The sequence below is a fragment of the Coregonus clupeaformis genome, unplaced genomic scaffold (assembly GCF_020615455.1).
Source record: "Coregonus clupeaformis isolate EN_2021a unplaced genomic scaffold, ASM2061545v1 scaf0422, whole genome shotgun sequence".
NCBI classification, from domain to species: domain Eukaryota; kingdom Metazoa; phylum Chordata; class Actinopteri; order Salmoniformes; family Salmonidae; genus Coregonus; species Coregonus clupeaformis.
Window position 1 is genome coordinate 71,181 of NW_025533877.1, and position 6,428 is coordinate 77,608.

Below are 6,428 nucleotides of genomic sequence, written 5' to 3' on the forward strand. Positions count from 1 at the left end.
TGTGCCATCACATAGTCTGATATCAGATGTGTCCATGCAAACAGGATCATTAGGGAAATAGTTATTCTAGGCAAAGCAAGTAAACATTTAAATCAAATTATTAAATTAATCTGACTATCCACAATAACCGCATTATTGTGTGCATGTAACAGTACTTGTCTCTGTTGACTCAGGTTTGGGGCGGGGGCTTCGATGCGTGCAGCTCTTCAGGCTCCTCTGGCTGATTTTCGAAGAAGTAGTCAGCATAGTTAAACATCTGGTTCAGAGCACTGAGCAGCAGGATATCAGTGTCCTGATCCAGATCACACTCCTGGCTGTAGTTCTTCACTGGCTGAATACAAGACACAGGAATGCTCAGGGGCGCACTCAACTCCTGGGTCTGAAAGACACACAAACACATTTAGGAATTACCTTAAGGAATATTTCACCCAAATTACAAAATGACACATTGGTTTCCTAACCCTGTAAGCAGTCTATGGACAAGGTATGGCAGCAATCGATGCATTGGTTTTATTTCCCTGGCACGGTTTCTGATTGCTCTTCTTGCGGATAGCAGCCAACTTATCCACCATCTTAGCAGACATCAGAGAAACTGCTGGCGTCCACCACGTCCTCCACACAGTGGATCTGGTCGTTCAGAGTTGCATGCTTGCGATTTCCAGATACATCCGGCTGCAAGGGAGCCATGGGGTTAAACTGTAAATGACAAACAGAGACAGAATTATGAGTCAGGGATCTTCCAGAACTGGTCCAACGTTCTAGGGTGAGCTGAACTTGGTAAATATGAAAGCCTGACATCTTGCTACTTTGCTGTCAGAACTTTCTCAAGTTTCTTCTATTGTGAAAGGCAATACAACCACAGGATATCAAAGTTCAGGCAGTGTGGGTTTCCATCTAGTTATGGTATATTGTCAGCATCGGCACGACTCTGTCGCCCTTTGACCATTCATAATGCTTGGTCTAATCGATCAGTTTTATGACATTCAACAAAAGATACCAACGAATGGTCCCCCTCAACCGTTTGTTTGCGTTGTGCCTCTACATACCTGGTATCTGTCCTGAACGTGGCCCTTGTATATGCTGACTATGTCATCCATGTCCAAACCCTCCCCTGTAGCCTCCCCCAGGCCCATGGTGTCACACAGGACCTGGGGTAGAGGCTTACCGCCTTTCCCTGATTTAATGGAGAAGGTACGGAACTATGGAAAGACAAGATAGTCAGCACATAAAATGTTGCTTTCAGACACACACACACACACACACACACACACACACACACACACACACACACACACACAGACACACACACACAGACACACACACACACCGTACCTGTGTGGTGAGGCTTCTGTCTGCACTGCCAGCGATGGCCTGGCATGTTTCCTCTGAAGAAAGAGTTGATGGAATTGAAGAAGCTGGACTTGCCAGCCCCGACCTGACCCACCAACAGAACTCTGGCCTGAACCACTGACTTTGCCTCAGGCCTATAGTTCTGGATGGTCTCCTTCAACTGTTCTCTATTCCTACAACTTTCAATAATAACCGAATTGCTATATTTTTGGTATGTGGTGTACAGGCATGTGTGTGGTTATGTTCAAAGACAGTAATACTTACTCAGATGTCCAAAGTGCGTTTCTCTTGAAAGGTCTGTAAATCTAATCCTGTTCATTACATTAAAAAAGTAGAAAAAGTAGTCCGCTATAAAGGAAGTAGGGTACCATGTGAAATGTGTCCTAGGTGACTGTCACTCACCCTCCACTCTGTAGACCTCACACTCTGTCAACACCAGGTTGTTGCCATACATCTCTGCAGCATTGACTTTGTAATGATTTCCTGGGATACAACTGACCTGTGCTTTATTGCAATTCAGAAACCACAAGGCACCAACATTAGGCTGCATCTGGGAAACAGTACTGGCCATTGGTACTGGACACACGCAGTGGCTTTTCTCTCTGGTCAGACATGCTGTAGAGAAAGGCCTTATCATCGTGGATCGCCTGTCCAGTCTCGGCATAGTCCTTACTGATGTAACCTCCGAAAACAAACCCAGTCTTTTTGTAGGCCACAAGTATGGTGGGTCCCTGGCGGTTGCAGTGGTTATGGAAAGCTGAAGTCGAGTAGCAGTGGAAGCTGCCTTTGAATAGAATGGAATCAAATAGAATGTACAAATTTAGCATATTCCTTTTTATTACTTTGAAGTTTAGTTTGAACATTTATGTTTTTTATTGTAACAGAAAAGTAATTCAGGGTTTTTAATGACAACTGTTTGTAAAAGCCTGTATTAATGCTGAAAGAACAATAAACTAAAAATAGAATAGAATGGTACTTTATTACCTTTTAGTAAACCAATACATTAAGTCAACTTGAGAACAAAATTCATTAACAAGCAACAGACTGGACCTCACAGCACTGACACTCATGACGTCGACAACGAGGGACAATGATATGAACGACACCTGGTAGGAAACACAAGCAATAAATAACATACTAAGGTTTAATAAAACATCTACACTGAACAAAAACATAAACGCAACATGTAAAGTGTTGGTTTCATGAGCTGAAATAAAAGATCCCAGAAATGTTCCATATGCCAAAAAAGCTTATTTCTATCAATTATTTTGCACACATTTGTTTACATCCCTGTTAGTGAGCATTTTTCCTTTGCCAAGATAATCCATCGACCTGACAGGTGTGGCATATCAAGAAGCTGATTAAACTGCACGATCATTACACAGGTGCACCTTGTGCTGGGGACAATAAAAGGCCACTCTAAAATGTGCCGTTTTGTCACACAACACAATGCCACAGATGTCTCAAGTTTTGAGGTAGCTTGCAATTGGCATGCTGACTGCAGGAACGTCCACCATAGCTGTTGCCAGAAAATGTAATGTTCATTTCTCTACCATAGGCCGCCTCCAACCGCAGACCACATGTATGGCATCGTGTGGGCGAGTGGTTTGCTGATGTCAACGTTGTGAACATAGTGCCCCATGGTGGTGGTGGGGTTGTGGTATGGACAGGCATAAAATACGGACATCGAACACAATTGCATTTTATTGATGGCAATTTGAATGCACAGAGATACCATGACGAGATCCTGAGGCTCATTGCCATCACCTCATGTTTCAACATGATAATGCTGGAGTTGGTCCCCCCTTTGCTGCTATAACAGCCTCCACTCTTCTGGGAAAGCTTTCCACTAGATGTTGGAACATTGCTGCAGGGACTTGCTTCCCCCATTCTGTGAGCTTGTGTGGCCTGCCACTTTGCGGCTGAGCCTTTGTTGTTCCTAGACGTTTACACTTCACAATAACAGCACTTACAGTTGACCGGGGCAGCTCTAGCAGGGCAGAAATTTGATGAACTGACTTGTTGGAAAAGTGGCATCCTATGAATTAATGTATGAATTAATGCAATTTTAATTTTGTGTCAAATCGGCAGTTGGCAACCCATCCCTTATGGGACTAATTGACACATAAACAAACATTACAATAATTCACTGTGATAATTCAGTGATAATTCTTCTTCCGGTGTTCTCTGCAGTGCGCATCGCATAAAGAGTAAAAACAAAAGTAAAAAATATTTGTAAAAAAATGTATACATAATAGTTAATAAGGTTATCCAAACAGTAATTACAGTTGAAGTCGGAAGTTTACATACACTTAGGTTGGAGTCATTAAAACTCGTTTTTCAACCACTCCACACATTTCTTGTTAACAAACTATAGTTTTGGCAAGTCGGTTAGGACATCTACTTTGTGCATGACACAAGTACTTTTTCCAACAATTGTTTACAGACAGATTATTTCACTTATATCACAATTCCAGTGGGTCAGAAGTTTACATACACTAAGTTGACTGTGCCTTTAAAAAACTTGGAAAATTTCAGAAAATGATGTCATGGCTTTAGAAGCTTCTGACAGGCTAATTGCCATCATTTTAGTCAATTGGAGGTGTACCTGTGGATGTATTTCAAGGCCTACCTTCAAACGCAGTGCCTCTTTGCTTGACATCATGGGAAAATCAAAAGAAATCAGCCAAGACCTCAGAGAAAAAATGCAGACCTCCACAAGTCTGGTTCATCCTTGGGAGCAATTTCCAAACGCCTGAAGGTACCACATTCATATGTACAAACAATAGTACGAAATTATAAACACCATGGGACCACGCAGCCATCATACCGCTCAGGAAGGAGACGCGTTCTGTCTCCTAGAGATTAACGTACTTTGGTGCGAAAAGTGCTAATCAATCCCAGAACTACAGCGAAGGACCTTTTGAAGATGCTGGAGGAAACAGGTACAAAAGTATCTATATCCACAGTAAAACAAGTCCTATATCGACATAACCTGAAAGGCCGCTCAGCAAGGAAGAAACCACTGCTCCAAACCGCCATAAAAAAGACAGACTACAGTTTGCAACTGCACATGGGGACAAAGGTCTTACTTTTTGGAGAAATGTCCTCTGGTCTGATGAAACAAAAATAGAACTGTTTGGCCATAATGACCATCGTTATGTTTGGAGGAAAAAGGGGGTGCCTTGCAAGCCGAAGAACACCATCCCAACCGTGAAGCCCGGGGGTGGCAGCATCATGCTGTGGGGGTGCTTTGCTGCAGGAGGGACTGGTGCACTTCACAAAACAGATGGCATCATGAGGAAGGAAAATTATGTGGAAATATTGAAGCAACATCTCAATACATCAGTCAGGAAGTTAAAGCTTGGTCGCAAATGGGTCCAAGCATGCTTCCAAAGTTGTGGCAAAATGGCTTAAGGACAACAAAGTCAAGGTATTGGAGTGACCATGACAAAGCCCTGACCTCAATCCTATAGAAAATTTGGGGGCAGAACTGAAAAAGCGGCCTACAAACCTACAAACCTACAAACCTACAAACCTGACTCAGTTACACCAGCTCTGTCAGGAGGAATGGGCCAAAATTCACCCAACTTATTGTGGGAAGCTTGTGGAAGGCTACCTGGAACGTTTGACCCAAGTTAAACAATTTAAAGGCAATGCTACCAAATACTAATTGAGTGTATGTAAACTTCTGACCCACTGGGAATGTGATGAAATAAATAAAAGCTGAAATAAATCATTCTCTCTACTATTATTCTGACATTTCACATTCTTAAAATAAAGTGGTGATCCTAACTGACCTAAGACAGGGAATATTTACTAGGATTAAATGTAAAAAACTGAGTTTAAATGTATTTGGCTAAGGTGTATGTAAACTTCCGACTTCAACTGTATGTCTCCCTTATTTTGGTTTTCTTACAGATGTTCAAAGTCAGACTGTTGGAAAAGGTCAACATACTTTTGTATGTATAGTGGCCCAATTCTAACCTTTATGCCTACTGTCAAGAATGCTGTAGGTGGGTGTAGTGGTGGAATCAAGCGCAGGACACCGAAGTATAGTCCAAAAGACTTTAGTTCAAATTCCAAAAAGGAAAATACGAACAAAACTTGCCCGAAGGCGAAACTACGCACGAAGGCGACACAAACAAAAGGCGCACTAAACATGTGCGTAAACGCTCCAACAAAGTGGAGTGAAGCTCAACCGAGCGAATAAGCAAATACAAGCACAACACACGACAGAAATAAATCTATCACACACAACACTAGACAAACACAACGAGAAACTTATAGGACACTAATTACGCTAAACGAGAACAGGTGTCACAACAAACAGACCAAAGCAAACGAACATGAAACATACAACGGTGGCAGCTAGTATTCCGGAGACAACGAACGCCGAAGCCTGCCCGAACAAGGAAGAGAAGCAGCCTCGGCCGAAACCGTGACAGTACCCCCCCCTTGACGCGCGGCTCCAGACGTGCGCCGACTCCGGCCTCGGGGACGACCCGGAGGACGCGGAGCAGGGTGCGTCGGGTGCCCACGATGGAATTCCGTCAGGAGAGACGGGTCCAAAATGTCTCTCCTCGGCACCCAGCACCGTTCCTCCGGACCGTACCCTCCCACTCCACTAGATATTGGAGACCCCCCATCCGACGCCTCGAATCCAAGATGGACCTCACGGAGTACGCCGGTGCCCCTCGATGTCCAATGGGGGCGGAGGAGTCTCCCCTGATCTCACTTTCTTGGAGTGGGCCAGCTACCACCCGGCCTGAGAAGGGACACATGGAACGAGGGGTTAATACTTTTATATTCAACAGGTAGTTGTAATTTGTAACACACCTCGTTCAACCTTCTCAGGACTTTAAATGGCCCTACAAACCGCCGACCCAGTTTCCGACAGGGCAGGCGGAGGGGCAGGTTTCTGGTAGAGAGCCAGACTCGATCACCAGGTGCGTACACGGTCCCTCACTGCGGTGGAGATCGGCGCTCGCCTTATGACGTCGGAGGGCCCGCTGCAGGTGGACGTGTGCAGCGTTCCATGTCTCCTCCGAGCGCCGCGCCCACTCATCCACCGCAGG

At 44.4% G+C, this 6,428-nt stretch overlaps 1 pseudogene; it reads right to left on the reverse strand.

Annotated features, from left to right (window-relative positions):
* Positions 1–169: 169 nt before the first annotated feature.
* LOC121587163 lies at positions 170–2,420 on the reverse strand (annotated as a pseudogene).
* Positions 2,421–6,428: the final 4,008 nt, after the last annotated feature.